The 20,194-nt window shown below is 40.4% G+C and overlaps 1 long non-coding RNA gene across 1 annotated transcript in view; it reads left to right on the forward strand.

Moving 5' to 3' along the window:
• Positions 1-2,100: 2,100 nt before the first annotated feature.
• Positions 2,101-20,194, forward strand: part of LOC140225688 (uncharacterized) — a 91,373-nt gene continuing 73,279 nt past the window's right edge. Inside the window, exon 1 of the long non-coding RNA XR_011900663.1 lies at positions 2,101-2,176. This is a non-coding gene — a long non-coding RNA (uncharacterized lncRNA). The remainder of the gene's footprint in view (positions 2,177-20,194) is intronic.

The raw sequence follows: 20,194 nt of genomic DNA on the forward strand, positions 1-20,194 counted from the left end.
CAGCTCAGTGACCTTTCAATTTGAACAACATTTGGATTGCATTTTGCAAAAAGGAACCAGAAGCATTGCAATGATGCTAAGATTGTACAAATTCATCCTTCGCAGTAAAATAACTGAAATCATGAAAAAATATGAAATTTGCATGGTAAGTTTTGTCTTAGACTCACAGTTTTCAGCGGTAAAATAGAAACTGTCAATGGATAATCAGGTTTTTCTTCCAAGAAAAAGAAGTTGAACAATCTTAGCAACATTACAATGCTCGTGGTTCCTTTTTGCAAAATGCAATCCATCTGATGATGGTTTATAAACATGTGCTTTACAATTCTACATGCATTGAAAACTTGTAGTTGAGTCAGAGGGGGCTTTGAAAGTTGGCAACACCGTTTTCCTCCTTTTAAAAGTTAGCAAATCGATCGGTTCTTGGTATAGCAGCTTGGCTCACCTAAAATCGATATTTTTAATGGAATTTAATGGAGGTAAAACAGTCGATGCATGCTTCGACTGAAGAGATAAACTGGACTACATTTTGCAATTTGGAACTATAAATCCTAGCCCGGTTTAAAAACAACGTATGTGCCATTAGTGTCCCTATGCACATAAGTGCTTTTCCAGAAGAGCCAAAATTTATAGTTTCAAATTGCAAAATGCAGTCCAACTGTAAAGCGCAACTGACTCAGTGTAGTTTATTAGTTGAGATAGTTAATGAACGGGTCAGTTGCGCTGGTCACAGAATCGTATTTTGATTCTTTATTCTTGTAAAAGATTACCTACAAATAATAAGATCCGTCGAAACAGCAACTTTCTACGTTGAATATTAACTGAATATCGCGCCTTGAAAACTCGATTTCTGACGTCATCAACCGTGGTTGCGCATAACGTAGTTTGTGCTACCGCGGTGTATGGCGTCAAAAATCCGACTTTTCAAAGGGCGACAGCTCGGTTAATATCCAACGTAGAAAGTTGCTGTTTGAACAGCTCTTATTTTTTTAGCTAATCTATGAGAATCTAGCATCGAGACACGATTCTGATAGCAGCGCAACTGGCCGACTAATGAGCAAAAAAAAAAAAAGTTATTGAGCTGCATTCTCTCAGAAGCTGCTAACCCACGAGCGTTTAGCCGTGAACTCGACTTGGAAATGGGGATGTTGCATGTCTAAAGAATTTGCGATTTGACTATGAATTCTTATGTGAAAGCTCGCAAGAAATATGATGGTGCCACTGGTTTTCTCTGAAATCAACTCCCAAGCTCAAAAAAAGCCCTTAAGTTGAGGCCAAAATGGAGGGGATATCCCATGCTATCCTGAGAATCCACCGCTACATCAAGACAAACTCTCTATGCAAACATAGGGAGCAAATACATTGACAGGGCTGCCACTTTATTTGGGGACTCTAAAACTGAAAACACGGCATCAGTGCTAATGTATTTGCTCCCTATCTTTGCATGGAGAGTTTGTCTTGATGTAGAAGTGGACTCTCAGGATAGCGTGGGACATCCCCTCCATTTTGGCCTCAACTTGAGAGCTTTTTTTGAGCTAGGGAGATGATTTAAGAGAAAACCAGTGGCACCATCGTGTTCCTCGCGAACTTTTACATAAGAATCAACAGTCAAATCGCAAAATCCTCACACATGCAACATTTCCATTACTGTTTGGATTGCTTTTATTTTTTAGCTAATCCATAAGAATCTAGCATCAAAACACGATTCTGATAGCAGCGCAACTGGCAGACTAACAAGCAAAAAAAAATTATTGAGCTGCATTCCCTCAGAAGTTGCTAGCCCACGAGCGTTTAGCTGTGAACTCGACTTGGAAATTAAAAAAAAGAATTCCATATTCAGGAGGGCGCTGAGGGAGGGGCGCCCGGACCACCGCGGATAATTCAGTAATACGCCTCATTAAAAGACGGGAAGAAGTAACGTGTCAACACTCTCATCGGGACGCTTAATTTTTTCGAAATACAACCCGATAAAGTCGCTCGGCGGCGGCCGGGGAAGCTTTCGGAGGGGAGGCGAGCTTTCGTAGGGGAAGCGACCGGGGGCGCGCGGCGCAGGGCGCAGACTCGCGGAGGGCGCTCCGAGAGGGGTCCTGCTCGTCTCTCACTCGGGGTGTGGCGGTCGCCAGTTCGCCAGTTCGCCAGTTCGATTCCCGTCTGCCGCCTGCCAGCTTTTCCAGACTGGGTAAGTTCGAAATCCACCTTTCCTTCACATATGTTCCGTTTGTGGGGTCGGGCTCGTGATCGCAAGGGCTCGTCAAAAGTTCTCGGGGGTGGTTTTTAGCCGATCGATCCGTGCACTACCTGTAGATTCGCTCGGACGCGCAACAGCCTCGGTTTTTGTCGCCCTTATCCCAGTATTCGTTTCGATTTTTCATCCCGGGCCTTTGGATTTTGTGTAGGCTATGTCCTACGGGACGCTATGTCAATTATCTACGTTCCTCTCATGATGGTATACCCTCTGTGGATACACCCAGCTCGTCTCTTTCATCTTCGTATAATTCGTAATTTTAAGTATACTTTGGTATTCTTTGTCTTCAGTTTATAGGAGAAGTTTGACTGCTTTGTCATCTCCTAATTTTTGTTGTTCTTATGTTACTATCGTACGTAACGATTTTATTGTCCATCATACCTTATAAAGACGCGAACAAATAGATAAATAAAAAAAAAAATTAAATTATCATCTGTTTTTATAATTTTATATTTTTTTTACACTGAGGCGATTTAATTTACCGTGCCTACGAAATAATTAATCTCTTCCCCCCCCCCAAAAAAAAAAGAAAACTTCTTGCGGTAATCTTAATTCGATGACTAAAAACTGAAACGCGTTTCTTATTTTGTGATGCCTGCTGTAAGACACTGTTGGTTTTTTGGATCATCTTCTGTTTTTCCTAATTTTGTACTATTTTTCTTGAGATCGAGACAGTTTACTTTCTCTTGCATGCATAAATATTGACCCGAAAAAATAAAAAGGAAACTTCTCGCAGTAACCCTAATTCGACGATTACAGACTGGAGACGGTTCCGCAGTCAGTGATTCTTGCTGTGGAACGCGGTTCCATGTTTTTTTATTTTTTCTAATATTAGGATAATTGAATTGCCCCTACTTACTATAAAGAACGGTTCCAAAAACACTTACATGCATCCTCATTAAAAGAAAGAAAAAAAAAAAAAAATTACGGTATCCTTAATTCGAAGACTGAGCACTGAGACCCGTTTCTCTGGTCAAGATGTTGCAAATTTTCTTGTATGAAACTGAAAATCACCACATTTTTGAGATTGCTTACTGGGTCAAATTATGCGCAGACTTCAAGGAGTGAGGTTGATCTGTGCGCCTCTTCAAGAGAAAATCACCAAAAGAACATTTTGAGACGCTGAACTTAAAATGCGGGTCAGAGCTTTGGCAATTCCATTCCATTCCCGTTTGGCAAAGTTTACTTTTGAAACTAACCATATGATGAGCTAAAACGTTATATTCACTCATTTTTACAGAAAAAGTCAATTGAGAATTAACTTCCAAAAAATATAGATGTTTCGCATAAATGCGCATGTTCTGTGCTCTGACATCTTCTAAGGATTGTACCTTTCGTATGGAGACAAACGGATTCAACACTATGGTGATTCTTTGTGCCTCTTCTCTGCGTAAAAAATGCGAGAAAGAGACGTAAATTTAACGCTTACAAAATGATCGAAAGTGAATAATGTATTATAAATCTAGAAAACTTAAAACTTAAATTAAGCTCAAGAATCCATCTTAAATTTCCTTGGAATTGATTCCTGGGATTTTATTTGTATGATGCAGTACCCTCATAATAAAATGTGGTTACAATCTAATCGTCTTGAAAGTTTCACTCTTCTACTAAAGTTTAATTTAAATTGAATCTTATGCAATAATGTAAGACAAAAATCCTCAATGGAAAAATGCATTTCATTGAAAGAAAAAAAGGAAAAAAAAACTCTGACAATATAATTGTTCAGAAATGATACAGTACATCTTTCAACTACTCTTTCTCTAAAAATAAGCTGCCTAAATCACTCTCAAGGCGTGAGTTCACTCTAAAGATCACTAAAAGAAAAATTAATGGGTAGAACGAAAAACATTCCGGATAAAATACTTGAAATTTTTTGCTAAAAAAAGAAGCGATACAGACCCTTATAAATGTTATTAAAAACACAACTCTAAATTAGGGTTGCTCGGTGTGGTTTATTCTTTGATTATTGCCCTCTTTTATTATTCTTTAGGAATATCTACCAAATTTACAGGATGAATTATTAAAAGGCTTTTTGATGTTCCGAGAAGAAACTATCTCAACCAAACAACCAATCTATTGTTCTTAATTTGGAAAAAAAAGAAGGAAAAAAGAAGAAAAAAAAGAAGAAAAAATTATATATTCGCGATGTTATATTTTCTCCAAAGATAAGAGAAGGTCAAATTATTTTACCAGTAAAATTAAAAATATTACCAGTCGAACTTAACTCACTGATGCAAACAATGTAAATTCCTCTTTTCTCAGTGGATATAATGTAATGAAATGTTTGTGCTTACATTATGTGTAGACAAATCGCTAGGATTGAGAACAAATCCGGAGTTTCACGGCTGCATCTGATTTTTAAATTCATTAAATCTTCAATATCACCAGTGTTCTGGGCTGAATTCCCATGATTATTATTATCGTAGAGAGAAATCGAATAGGAAATAAAATTTGCCATCCTTTTTTACACGTATTGTCTAACTTTGACTCGTTTGCTTAAAAAACTCAACTGATAAGATTTAATATTCCTGTTTTTTTTTCTATCTCAACATTTAATTTTAAAATTCAAAAGCTTTTCAGTGTAATGATTATTTCGATGTCTCTAGAGTTGTTTAAACTAGAAAAGGCGAGATGGGTAAAGAAAATTGAATTTTCTGCTCTCTCCAATGAAAAAAAATAGTGCACAAATGACGCTTAAAATGGTTAGCTAAAAATGATTTGGTAAAAATTTTAAATAAAAAATGCTAGACCGAAGATTAGATCGACGAACTGCATCAACTCTTTGATCCAGTGCCTAGGACCAGAAAATTTTTATACTACTTACATGACTGATACGGTAAATGAAGATCAATGCCCCTCTGGAGATTTCAACTTTTATGCATGTTTCCTGAATGAAGTTCATAAATAAACCAGAAGGTCATTTTGCTTATCATTTTAGAGCTATTTTCTAGGCAAACAATTCATGACTGTTGTTACATTTCTTTTTCCGTCCCTAATGAAGGTGTTGGTCAATCGCGTGATGATAAAACATTTCCCGAAGAAAGAGGAACAATATTTGCATAAAAAGGAATTTCTAGAAAAAAGGAAATGATTTAAAAAAAATTGCTCTCAAAATCTAAAAAAGTTAATATATCTGAAAATTAGTTATCGCCAGTAAACTAAATATAATCGGTTTATAAAAGAAGTTTTTATCCAATTCAGAAGCAAAATCGTCGTATGACTCTTCTTAACTCTTCTCCTCAATTTCGGAAAAAAATTATATAACTTAAATAAAAAATAAAAATCATGCATTTTGAATTTTATGATTTATCTGGAATATGTCTGCATGCCCGTGGTTCGACCAGTTGAAAATATTCTTATTTTTTTTTTCCGATCGGTTACTTGGTTGCAAGAATTTATCGAGTTACAAATTCGATCGTCTATGGAGAAAAAGACTTTGGTCAAAGAGAGTAAAATTGTAAATTATTGAGTAATATTGCGGGTAAATAACCAAAATCATTCCTCGGAAGTTTTCACAGAATTTTCCTTGCGCAAAGGCGAAAAATCTTGGAAGTTTTGAAGAATTGACCATGAGCAGTTTTCAATTTGCAGGGCAAGAACTATCTGCAACTTGAAAATAGAGATACGTGGTTTGGAAGTTACACTGTCAATGGTGCCTTTTAATTATAATACGTCCACGTTTGAAAAAAAACAAAAAAAACAGGAAAACATACCACACTCATCATAGAAAATTCGCCCTTATACTTTGCGTTCGGATTAAATTTGAAAACCTACTACCAGCAGACCCAGTGGTCAGCTTCCTGCAGTGCTGCGGAAAACCGAAAAACGTCGTATGAACGGCGTTACCAAATTTACTATGATAAAATCTGAGTTTATTGGGAAAATTTTAAATACTTCCCTTCCGATTTTTCAAACATTACTGTCAGCAAATGAACCTAAAATATCTGAGAATCTCAAGGAAAAATGGGTATAACATTCCTCATATAAAACTTTTTCATCCGTGATTATTTGGCAAATCTCGAATGTTCATACGACGCTTCTCCTTAGCAGGGCACCATTGACCTAGAGTACCTACATAAGGAGAGTACGGACATAACAAAATATGGAGCTCTTGGGGCCCAAATGGGCAGTCAATCTTCTAACACAGAAAATGTCACTGCCAATCTGCAGATTCCAATATCAAATCCAAAGACCCAAAAAGTTCGTAAACGAACGGTTTTCCGCAAAAATGAAATACTAAAATAAAATAAAATACGTGTTTTACAAACGGCGGGTCTTAAGGACATGGTGCATATAATCTGAGAAAAATTTTCAGTGAAATTTTCAGTCAGGAATGCCCACGATTCTCCTTGTTAATATGTAATTTGCGAGGTGAAATTCGGCAACATTGGAAGGGAGTTACGTTTTTTCGTGAGAGAAACGACGAATTATGATAGTGAATTATTCTGGATAATTTGAGTTCATAGGTTGGCTGTCCTTTTGAGTCCCAAAAGCTCCACGCAAGGGGGCAAAGATATCATGAAAAATCTTGAAATTTCACGTAAAATATTCATGAAATTTCAGAAATTTATGGAAGATATTGGAAAATAACAGCTCCTTTTCATGTTTCGCAAAATATAAAAATTGTGACTTTCTTCTGTATTTGCGTATTTGAGTGCGGGCTGCATAGTGTAGCCCCTAAATAATATGAATATTTCACAGCCTCGTGAAACTTCATGAAATATTTCACTGAAATTTCCAATTTATCATTCCTTTCTTACGTTTCATACCTCCACGACCTAAAATCCAAAATTATCCATACTCCATACTCCATATGTCCATACTCTCCTCATGTAAGTACAATACTGCCGTGCTGCGGAAAAACGCCTTATGAACATCCTGATGTTGCCTAATGTGTCTCTGAAAAAACTTTTTTTTTTTTTTGGAAGAGTTTATGAATATATTTCCTTGAAATTTTCAGATACTATAAATTAAATTTCAAAGTAAAATTTCTAGGAAATTGAAAGAAAAATCTTCACAAGTTTCCTTGAAAATTCTTGTGTTATCAGACGGCATCTGGCAGCTTCTGAAGGCTCATATAGCGTTCCTCCTTAGCACAGTAGTATATACAGGAGTACCTTTATAGGGAGAGTAAGAACGACTTTCTCGAAAATTTGGAGGTTAAGTTTGATCAGGTCATGTAGCTCTTGGGACCCAAAAGGGGAGGCAACCTATGAACTCGAATTATCCAGTGGAACAAATTTTCACATTTCGACTATTTACACTGATCCAAAATTACAAAACTTTGATTTCCCTTACGATTTCTCAGTTTCAAAGTTTTAATCCTCAAAGACGCTTCTTTGTAATGCGCTGTCAGCCATATTGAGTAGTCTTCCAAATGCATAGGTTGGCAGCGGCACTTTTCTGGTGATTTTCGTTTTTCACGTTGTCACCCTTTTGGGCCCTAAGAGCTACATAAATCGAGCTGTCCATACTCTCCCTGTAAAGGTACTCAAGTATATATGGATCGCATTTAGCAAAAAGGAATCAACGCAATTACAGTGTTTTCAAAATCGTGCAGTTTCTCCTATTCTTTTAAAAATACTTAACTTATGTACAATATTAAAATTCAAACCATTATTTTCCTTTAAAATTAACAATTTTTGGTGGAAAGTAGAGTACCTGTATAGCGAGAGTATAGACAGATGTGAAACTCCGAACATCCATCAGGCCTTCACCGATGCCTCCGCGAATAAAGTTAGGGCCCAGAAATGCAGCCAACCTATGAATTTCAATTATCCAGAGCGATTTATTAATACAATTGTTACGAGCCATCGTTTATAAAGCACGTATTTGACTTAGTTTTTGCATAAACTTACTCATTTTTGTGGAAGAACGCTCATTTATGTACTTTCTTAGCCATCTTCGTTAGAATTGGAATCTACAGACTGGCAGTGAAATTTTGTGCGTTAGAAGTTGGTTAGAAGGGTGGCTGCACTTTTGGGCCCTAAGCCCTCCATGATGCGATCTGTCCATACTCTCGCTATACAGGTACTCTAGTGGAAAGCAAAAAGTATTTGCCATTCTGAGAGATTTCTTAGATAATTATGAAGAAGCAAAATTTTTACAATGGGTATGATATGGATCGCATTCAGCAAAAAGGAACCAGCGCAATTACAGTGCATTACCGCGAACATCCTCATAATTTCCGCGATTAAATTTGACAACCCTCCGACCAGGAGACCCGGCGGTCAGCATTGACCCATCAACCACCCGACACATTCATTAAAGCGGCAGACGCGTCGACTCGGCAGGGCGAAAAGCCCGGGGCTAATTGAAAAACGAAGAAAACTGGAACGGAAGTCGTAAGATTACAGCTCAATAAGGTCCCGCGTTTGAGCCGGGCGAACTTTAATAATTTAGCCGGCGGCGGCGGCGGGGCGACTGCGGTTTGGGTCCCCGGTGGCCGAGCGGGTCGTCTACACGCGAGTTGGAAGGGGCGCTATACTCCGCACCGCGGCCCGGACCCCGACCCCGAAGCCGACGAAAGCTGTAAAACAGCATTATTAGTTGTCCGCCGTGCCACGCCCTTGCACTTGCTAATTTCGACGGAGCCCTTTCCACCCCCGCGCGGGCCCGACGCGGCAACACGGGTCGAATATAAATTCAAATACACCCCTGGATGCTCTTTATCCGTTCCCGTGCGATGGGAGGAATTTTCTAATTGTCTTCGCCCCCACTTTGTTTGATTAAAAGTTTCCGCGGGTGCTCCCCAGTTGAGAACGATCTAACCCCCTATGTTGGACCGTTTCGGATGCGCGGTTTTGAGGCGGTGCGTTTCGCGGCTGCGGTTGGAAAAATGTGCCGAGACGGGGTGGATTTTCCGTGGCATTAAGAATGCATGGGCTCTGCTCCAAAAAATCGCGGCTCCCCGGAGGAGGGGATCGTAAAGGCTGGAATGAGGCCTCGCCCACCCGAACGTGGATTTACGTCCGCGGATTTCATCTTTTTTAATCATTAATTCAACTGTCGAACCGGTTATCATTTATGTATTTCTTCACGCGAGTCTCCGTGATTTTCGCGTCGAATTATATATGGTTCAATGAAGAAAAACCAAGATGTACAGAGTACACCGAAAAAGAAAGTTACACGGAGAAAAAAACTTCGTGCGTGGGACCCGAAGTTTCAGTCATATGGATCTTTTTTTTTTTTTTTTTTTTTTTTGACTATTTATTGAGCACATCTTTGTATATACAAATTTAGCACTGTTACTTTACTATTAAATATAGATATCTTAGAATTAGTCAACTAATGAAATGAGGTGGTGGTGAAGGAATATGAATAAGTGAGTACAAGTTAAACTTAAGGATAAAGTCAACTAACTGCTAAGACAATTACCTAATTACTTAAAACTAGGTAAATTTTTACTTAGACATAAGAAGAACTGTACATACAAAAGATAAGTTAACAATAGACCATGTATATACAGAGAGTGTCTTTTAATTCACTCTTGCGAGTTACTAACCCTTATGATGGAAGATAAACAGAATTAACAATCAATATAATCGGAAATGGATCTCTGAAGTTTTCAGATTGAGCACTTAAGGTCAAGCTACTGAGGTTTGGATCACACATCTGAAATTTCAGCTCTTACATCTGAAGTACTTCGGTTTTCACATCCGGAAAACTTCGGTTCTCACATCCGAAGTACTTCAGATGTAAGATCGAAGTTTCAGATGTGTGATCCGAACCTTGACAGCTGGACCTAAAGTGTTCAGATGCTCAATCTGAAAACTTCAGAGATCCATATGACCTAAACTTCGGGTCCCACGCACGAGGTTTTTTCTCCGTGTGGGTCAAATCGACCGAATCTTTGGGTTGAAAATGTGCAACCTCGTTGAAAATTATGCGTAAACCGCCGAGATCGAATCTCGGTTGCATTGGGCCCCTTATGCACTGGGCAGTCTTATGCACTTACCACTCTTTCAAGTCAGTGTTTCAATCAATTATTTTTCAGAGTGGTAGCAACAGCGTGGTTTTTTCCTCTATTTGAGCTGGTTCGGTGAAAATGTAAAATTATTGGCTGCTCGATGGCACCCGCATACGACACCCACATTCGTTAATATTCTCGTGTTCGGTTCTGGGTCTATGTTCCTTTCACACCTGAATAACGGTTAATTCCATCCGAGACCGCAATTATAGATGTGCACTTAAGTTCGGTGACTCAACCGCAAGACACGGCCTCCACAACGCTTGAACCAGAAACAATATATTTTGAAGACCCTTCTTTGTTATTTTCCCTTCATACTTTCGAGTAAACGCTCAGATTCGTCCGATTATACTCAGCAATTGGTCTAGCCTAATTTGCAAAAAATTGCCTGGCAAAGTACTCACTCCGACACCCATGAACAATCAAAAATTCAATAGGCGCCTTGCAGAGGCGGATCCAGCAATTTGGCAACACCGGATTTCCTCCATTTAAACCTATGTTAAATAATCGATCCTTGTAGGAGCACCTGGCCCCTCCAAGAATCGATACATTTCCATAGGTTTAAATGGAGAGAAAACAATGTTGTCAATTTGCTGGATCGATCCGCCAATGGCGCCTTGTAGTTTTTAATAGCAAGTCCGATTGATATGTTCTTTCATATCGAGCCTGATTCTGTCTATCGCTTTGTCTATCATTTCGATTATCAGACCGCTAGTTAAAATACAATTGTATGCATATGTTAATTCGTCTCTTATTCACGAAATAAAAAAATTAAAAAAGGTGAGCATTTTCACACGATTCTGTCACTTTACCTATAACTAACCTATTTCGTGTCTACTTCGAACCACATGCCCACCGATGTCATAGAAAAAAGCAAAAATTGTGTTGGCTATAAACAATTCAGAGTTTATCAGTGCATCTCCGGTAAAGAGAAAACTAACGAATAACTAAAAAAACTAAAAAAAACTTTAAAAAATTCAAAATTCGATGCAATCTCGCGGTGACGTTTTCAATTTTTACCTCCTGCTGGGTGCGTCTATGAGTCCACTCGTAAAAATCAGACCTCGCCTCGTAAAAACTTTCCGCGCGAAACATCGTTGAAAGGAGTTTTTCATGGTCGTGTACAATGCAGCAACACCGATTCCAGGGGAGAAATAAGGCGAGCAGAAATAATTTGCAGAGGCTCGAGGCACAGTGAATTGAGTCAATTAGAAAGGTTGGACATGGAATTTTTGACTAAAACTGTAAATTTTGATGTTTATTTCGTCACTTTAAATTTTAAAGAGTGCCCATCGAAGAAAATTTCACGAGGAAACCGATGGAACCACTACTAAAACCTTTAAAATTTGTGTAAAGGAGTTATTATCGTTCAACGTTTCCAAATTTTGTCCGACCTCTCCTAGTGACTCGATCCACTGTGCGAGGTGGTGAAAATTAATCCGGTCCGACCTTATACTGCCGGACTCGAGTTCATAATATTGAGGCGTTGTTGTCCGTTGGCAGCGAATTTGCAGGGTACTCGAAGAGGGAAAATTTAGGTTATTCTAATTATATTTTGGAAAATGTTAAAGGTGGATCTTCAGCGACTCGTGGTAGGACATTAGGACGACATTTAGTAATTAGGAACTACCATTTTTGGCTCATCCGTAAAAACACTTGTATGCATACGGGAAATAATAGGATATATGTTGTTTCTAAATGGAGTTGGCATTTGTCGCTCCTAATTCCAAAATATAGTCCATTTTTCCCCACAGAAGGTACCACTGTTGTTTTGATTTTCAAGATTACGTTGAGGGAGTTCGTACACCGTAATTTTTAAATTAAGTCAACAATTTTGGGCTCTAAGCTAATTTTGACCCGGCATTATTTTACCACCTCGTCACGCACAGTTCAAGCCACGTTTCATAGTGCACTGGAAAGAAAAAAACACATGGAATCTAGAGTCCAGACTCTTAAAAACATCGACAAGAAAAAATACTATTGATTCAATCGGATTTTTGATTAAATCAAGAACCAAACCTTTTAATTTGAGCGGATTTCCTTTTGATTTAAGCTTAAATCTGATTGAATCAAGAGTATTTTTTCTTGTCAATGTTTTCAAGAGTCTGGACTCAAGATCCAATGTGTTTTTCCCTCAATTTTACTACAAGTAAACCATCATTTCCAAAATCGTTCTTTCTATTCATTTCAAGGGTGTAGGCATAATTAAAAAACTTTCACCAAGTCGGTCATTTCCCGGATTTTTGAAAAACTCTACACCTCCGGCCCAGCTACGCCAGGCCACGCCAAAGGCTCGTGAGTCCATTTAAATGTGGTCATTTAGCCTTTGACACGCTACATCCCTGCAACGCGAGGCAACAACGAGAGGGGTCGGCCGTTAAAGGTTGGCATTCCGCGAGGCATTCTCGGAATAACAAGGAAAACAACACCCGGGCCGCCTAGGAGCGAAACAATGACAATAGAGAGCTTTCCGCACCCCCGCCACCCCTCAGCGCCCGGCGGCCTACGGTCCCTTGCGCCTTGCTCTGCCCGGGAAGCGTATTTTATCATAATCGGAAGATTAATTAACGGGACCGACCAGCCGTGACCGCGGCGTTGCGTCCCCGGCCGCTGGAAAAGAGAATCCGGCCGCCGCACAGTGCAACCCTCTGTGGACAAAACCTCTTCTTGGAGTTTGTCATTTTAAAAATATTTCTCACTCACAATGATGGTTTATTTTCAAATTTTTTGCTCAAAACTACTTCAAATTTGGGTAGAAAGTGGGCGGGAAATGGGTCGAGAATCACTGGTTAGGTTACACAAGTGAGGTTACACGTCTTTCACAAATTCCGTGTCTTGGACACTGCGCACAGTGCGGCCCTCTGTGGACGAAAATCAAAAACTCACAACTTGACATCTGAATATTTTTTTGAAGTTTGTCATTTTAAAGATATTTCTCACTCATAATGATGGTTTATTTTCAAATTTTTTGCTCAAAACTACTTAAAATTTGAGTAGAAATGGCGGGAAATGGGTCGAGAATCACTGGTTAGGTTACACAAGTTAGGTTACACGTCTTACACAAGTTCCGTGTCTTGGAAACTGCGCACAGTGCGGCCCTCTGTGGACAAAAGTAAAAAACTCACAACTTGACATCTGAATATTTTTTTTGAAGTTTGTCATTTTAAAGATATTTCTCACTCATAATGATGGTTTGTTTTCAAATTGTTTGCTCAAAACTACTTAAAATTTGAGTAGAAAGTGGGCGGGAAATGGGTCGAGAATCACTGGTTAGGTTACACAAGTTAGGTTACACGTCTTACACAAGTTCCGTGTCTTGGAAACTGCGCACAGTGCGGCCCTCTGTGGACAAAAATCAAAAACTCACAACTTGACATCTGAATATTCTTTTTGAAGTTTGTCATTTTAAAGATATTTCTCACTCATAATGATGGTTTATTTTCAAATATTTTGCTCAAAACTACCTCAATTGTGAGTAAAAAGTGGGCAGGAAATGGGTCGAGAATCACTGGTCCATACGAATTACACGGGGAAAAGACGTCAACTTCAAATGAAGATTTCTTGATTGAAACGCAAGATGCTCCGGGTGGTTGACATTCCCTTAATCCTCAGATGCCCAACTTCAATTATACCAAAAAGATCTTGCGACTTTTTGCGACGATCAGAGATATTTGCAGTTAAAGTTTGGGTGTTTCGCGTTGCTTTTACATTGTTAACATATGGCTGAATCGAGGCTGCCGACTTCGAATGAACTTCACTGGGGGAAAAAAAACATATTGGATCTAGAATCCAGACTCTTAAAAACATCGACAAGAAAAAATACTCTTGATTCAATCGGATTTCGCTTATATCAAGAACCAAGCCTCTTAATTTGAGCGGATTTCCTTTTGATGTAAGTAAAAATCCGATTAAATCAAGAGTATTTTTTCTTGTCGATGTTTTTAAGCGTCTGGACTCTAGATCAAATGTGTTTTTTTCCAGTGTTTCCTCGAAAAATACGCAAAATATCCTGAGATATAACATTTCCCTACTCCTCGAGTGTTTTACTTTGATAGAGCCAAAGGTTTTTCCAATGTCGGTGCTACTATTTTCATTATTTAAAGTTAAGTGTCTTTTACCGATTTTTGTCCGCTTCGTCCATAAGGCACCAAATTTTCAACGATTCTAGTGCGCACCGTAACAAAGGCGCAATGCGTGAGGTATTTCCGCAGTCTTGTAGGCGCTAATCCGCGCTTCTCGGCGCAGTGCGTGAAGTATTCCTTCCGTCTTGTAGGCGCTAGTACGCGTTAAGTGTCTTTTGCCGATTTGTGTCCGCATCGTCCATTATTAGGATGCCGCACTGTGCGCCGCCACTAAAACTCGCCTGCTTTACGTGGCGATCCGGCAAGGGGCGGGGTTTAGCCGGCTTTCGGCGCCGCGACGCCGGGCTGGCCGTTGTCAATCGGGCGAGCAGCGTCCTCGTGGAGCGTTGTCGCCGACGTCCGCGCGTGAGTGCGTCCGAGTCGGGCGGGATTTCCACTCCAGGCAGGGATGACGCGCCCCCGGGATTCCGCGACTCGACGGAGGGAGAGTTCACCCACATCCGGACGCCGTTGAGGATAGACCCGTTACTTACGCTCGCTGCGTTTTCGAGGGCGGGATCCACTCCGTGCGCGGGGCTTTCAGGTGTCGGATTTATGCGAATCAAACCGATGGACCCAGTGACAGTAGAGTACTTTAGTAGAGAGAGTGTGGACACTGGGCTCCAGAAGACCCTCAAGTTAGGACAAAAAAAGCTTCAAGTTGAAGTGGAAGAGGGTTGTTACAAAAGTTGTGCATAAAGTAAGTTTTCCTATTTTTTTTTTTTTTCATGAACTCAAAATGTTCTGGGAAAACATGCCGTTGGAAAGGTCATGTTCTAAATTTGCGTTAGCCACCGAGAAAACTCAATTTTTGGGGGGACCTTCCGAAACAGTTCCTGCGGACTGCGAGTGATCCTTTATCGCGGATACCGTCCAACTCATCGAGAAGTTTGGGTGGGAACTCGGGACACGTTCCATACAGTCCTGACTTAGCTCCCTCTGACTATCATCTGTTCCCTGATCTAAAGCAAGCTCTGGGAGGTGTGACGTGTAATTCGGACGAATACTTGAAGATCAGCGTCATTGCATTCCTCAAAAGTTGGATCCGAACTTCTTCGCCACTGGTATAAAAAAGCTCATTTCTCGCTGTGACAAATGTGCCCTCTAGATGGAAATTATGTCGAAAAAACCTATGAAGGACATTTTGTCATAAAACAGGTATCACCATATTCTTTAAATCGTTGTTCTTTCGTCTCCTGTACTTCTCTTCCGGAAGTTGGCGGGAAAGTGTTCCGGGAGGCTCACTCAAAAATTTAGTTTTTTGGCGTGACTATTAGCGCAAACTTCATAATCTACATACAGTTGGAAATCTGAAAATATGGCCTTATGTATTTTCAAATATTTTACCAATACTCGTGAAAAAATTGAACGAATTGAAAAGGTTGTTCTCCTAGTTAAAAAGAACGCAGTGGGAGATCTGGAGCCTCGTAAACCGAGATACATGTTCTTCCGGTCCTACCTTTGATTTTCCTACCATCGTGTAATCGTGGTCTATCGCGAGCTGAAGCAGCTAGTATTTTTAAATATCTTAAAAATGCTCATGAAATAATTGAACGAACTGAAAAGGGTCGCAACTTCAAAACAGAACGCGGTCGGAAGTCTGGAGCCTCGTAAACCGAGATGCATGTTTTCCGGCCCCACCATTGATTTTCCGACCGTCGTGTAAATCCAAGGCTTTAAAGTTTCCAGGTTTGAGAGGCAAACGAGCTTAGAGCCCTTTGAAATAGTGGAGTCCCAAAGTTAAATTCACGCTCCCGACGCCGACCGGGTTTCCAGTTCGAGCGCGGCGCACGTCGCCTCCATCTTTTTCTGTCCCCCCGGATTTGCCACAGTCGCTGTGTCATTCTTATTTTCCCTCATATCGTCGCTCCTCTGACGTGCGGCCGTATCTCGATTCCGACATGAGCCCTGGAAATCATTAAGTTATACGGACAACAGGGCTCACGTGGAAAGCGAGATACGCCGTTACGTCAAAGGAGCGACGATATTCCGCCCGGCGACGAGAGATTCCAAAGTTTAATTGCCCCTCTGCGAAAATGTAAAACGAAAATGAAGAGCTCCTGCAAAGCGGCCGACGAGATTGGGGTCTCCGGCAAATTAATTGGCGCGTAACTGAGCCGTTTATTCCCGAAAGGTTCTAAGCGTGAAAAAATCCTGAGCTTTCAAAGCTGCGATACGCGTGGACAACAAAGGTTCAAACGCGTTTTTTTCGCGGACTTTTTGAGCGTTGGACAAATAAACTCGGAGGAGGCATCTTTCCGTCCCCGCCCGTCCATAATTTGTATGGTATTTAATTATGAGGTACAAATGAAAATGATATACCTGAGCGCGGTGCACACTCGTTCTGTGCTTATCCATATAATTAGCATAAAATATTGTTTGCTAAACGTATATACTTATATTAGTACTACTTGGAATTACGTCGCGCTGCACTCCCCAGGTGCAGGTATTTTTATAGGTGATAAGAAAAAAGATCTCGAGGAATGCGTATTTTGATTTAATATACTTCTGCTTTGAAAAGTTTCATAGATGTGTTAAAGCACAAGAATAAACGACAGAGAAATTGACTAAATGTGTAATTAAAGACTAATATTTTTGGTTCACTCACTTGTCACGAATCGCCTTAGGAAACTATAAGTACATGTTTGTTTCTAAAATGAGCAAAAAATAGTAATACCCAATGGCGAAATGTAATTTAAGTGGATTCGGACCAGATTGCTTGTTTCAAATTTTCAAAATTCTAGAAGGAAAACGAATCACACAGTGTACAGTCTGATAATCAACTTCATAAAAAGATGTAAGCGTCCCAGCAACATTCACTGGAAAAAAACACATCGGATCAAAGAGTCCAGACTCTTAAAAACATTGACAAGAAAAAATACTCTTGATTCAATCAGATTTAAGCTTAAATCAAGAACCAAGCCTCTTAATTTGAGCGGATTTCCTTTTGATTTAAGCTTAAATCTGATTGAATCAAGAGTCCTTTTTCTTGTCAATGTTTTCAAGAGTCTGGACTCTAGATCCAATGTGTTTTTTTTTCCAGTGTAGGTTTAAATGACAGAACAATCGATACATCGCAATTCCCGCCACACCACTGGTTCGCGTATTGTTTCTGTTTCACTCTTCGAGAATCCCTAACCTCAGTTACTTCCAGGCCGAGTGAACGTTATTTACTCTCCTATTTATTTATTTTTGTTCACTTATTTTTGAGGCACTGCAAATTTTTGCCTGTGCAACAATCTCAACTTTCCTCCGCATTCAAAGTTTACGAGAGGCGTGCAACTCGAGTTCCCAGATATTGACACTAAGCGGCTTCTAGCGGAGCGTTGCCGAGAAAATCAACACAGCCCTCCATTAGCTTTGTCCGGGCATGCTCCGGAGATTCCCGGAAGGAGCAACAACTTTAAAGGCGCCCGAAAAATAAATAAACCCAAACGAAATTATTTATCCAAAAAATGAGGAGTGAACTCCTCCTTCCGGACGGGCGGCGTGCAAATATTGATTCGTTCACCGCCCCCTCCCCCGCGCCTGGCGAGGGGTGGAGGAGCGTCGCGGCGCCTGAAACTTGTACCGCGTCTCATCTCCGTCGCCACGTGACAATCCGAGGGTGCATGCCGTGGCAATCCGGGAGGTGATTTGGATGTCTTGCGGGTTGCAGCCCGTGAAATTTGGGGGACACGTGTGTTACATGTTGCGTTTATTGGTAATTGAAGGAGTAACGTTGGTGCCTTGCGAGTTATAACCCGTGAAAATGGGGGGAAACGTGTGTTACATGTTGCGTTTCTTGGTAATTGAAGGAGTGGTGTTGGTACCTCGCTGGTTGCAACCGGTGAAATTCGGGGGAAACGTGTGTTACATGTAATTGAAGGAGTAATGTTGGTGCCCTCCGGGTTGCAACCCGTGAAATTCGGGGGAAACGTGTGTTACATGTTGCGTTTCTTGGTAATTGAAGGAGTGGTGTCGGTGCCTTGCGGGTTGCAACCCGTGAAAATCGGGGGAAATGTGTGTTACATGTTGCGTTTCTTGGTAATTGAAAGAGTGGTGTTGGTGTCTCGCGGGTCGCAATCCGTGAAATTCGGGGGAAACGTGTGTTACACGTTGCGTTTCTTGGTAATCGAAGGAGTAATGTTGGTGCCTTCCGGGTTGCAACCCGTGAAATTCGGGGAAAACGTGTGTTACACGTTGCGTTTCTTGGTAAATGAAAGAATGGTGTTGGTGCCTTGCAGGTTGCTTACTCTCAGCTTTTAGGGGGAAACGTGGATCGTCTATTGCGTATCCTCAGAATGAGCATCTAGACATGATATTAGGCAAGTCCCAAGCAAAAACAAAAGGGATACTCCGTCTTATTTGCCCCGCAAGGGAGACTTTGGACGCAATTTTGTATTGCTTCATCTGAGAATATTTAAAAGGCAGATCTCGCAGGAATTGTTCTGTGCATGTCAAAATATGGAGCTCTTAAGGCCCAAAATGACAGCCAACCTTCTAACACAATAAAAGTCACTGCCAATTTTCATATTCCCGCTTCAAACCAAAATAGCAAAGAATGATCATATATCAGCGTTCTTCCGCAACAATGAGTAAAATGCAAAAACCAAGTCAAATACGTATTTTGCAAATGACGGGTCGGCAAAAATTGTAATAATGAATCACTCTGGATAATTTGAGCTCACAAATTGCTTGCCCTTTCGGGCTCTAAAAGTTCCAAGACCTAACCTCAAAATAATATGTCCGTATATACTCTTCCTATATCAGTACACTAGTAATATGTAACGGTAATATGTGTCCAATATGTGAGGAAGGGATTCATCACCGAGGGATTGACATTTAAGGAAAACGAAATTTTCGCAAATAGTCCGGCACCACTGTTGGCTTGTTCGACCCTGTCTCCGCATTGAGTAAGGGATTAATTAGTCGTATCTCTGCCAAACGGAGCTACGCGCATTATGACGTGAGCCTTGTTATGCATATATTCTTATGGGTCTCAGGGCTCATGTCTTAATGCCCATAGTTCCGTTTGGCAGAAATATGTCCAATTAGTAAGGAGGTTGCTCATAATAATTTGATCTTGCGGAAGCATCGCGGCGTCGACTTTCATCACCTGTGAGCTTGCCAGTGGTTTGGGACCATTGACCGGGTCTCTTTCAGATAAAGGTCCACTTGGATCAGGGATCTGAGAATAAAGATCTCCATTGCCCACTACCGTTCTACAGATGTTCCTTATATAGCTTCTCCTCTTAGAACGTTCTATACTGTTCGAGGGGAATCTAAGGAGATTCTTAATATAAAATGATCAAAATAGGAATCAGGGTATCATACATATTATTAATCATTTACCTACATGGATAGGCAAAGGGTACAGTTGAAAGCCTTTTCGGCTCTTTCGGTCTTTGAGCCATCCCCTAGACAAATAGAAAAGAGACAAACAGAAAAGCCAAACTGCACGGAGAAAAAAACTTTGCGCGTGGGACCCGAAGTTTAGGTCATATGGATCTCTGAAGTTTTCAGATTGATCATCTGAACACTTAAGGTCCAGCTGCTGAGGTTTGAATCACACATCTGAAACTTCAGTTCTTACATCTGAAGTACTTCGGTTCTTTCATCTGAAGTACTTCAGATGCAAGAACTGAAGTTTCGGATGTGTGATCCGAACCTCGACAGCTAAACTTAAAGTGTTCAGATGCTCAATCTGATAACTTCAGAGATCCATATGACCTAAACTTCGGGTCCCACGCCCGAGGTTTTTTTTCTCCGTGTATATTCTGGTATAAAAACAAGCAGATGAACAGTTTTAACTACAAGCAGTTTTACCAGCTAAACAATCAGTTTTAACTACATAATTGGTAGATGAATAAGCGAAATAAG

The sequence above is a fragment of the Bemisia tabaci genome, chromosome 10 (genome assembly GCF_918797505.1).
Source record: "Bemisia tabaci chromosome 10, PGI_BMITA_v3".
In the NCBI taxonomy this organism is placed as follows: domain Eukaryota; kingdom Metazoa; phylum Arthropoda; class Insecta; order Hemiptera; family Aleyrodidae; genus Bemisia; species Bemisia tabaci.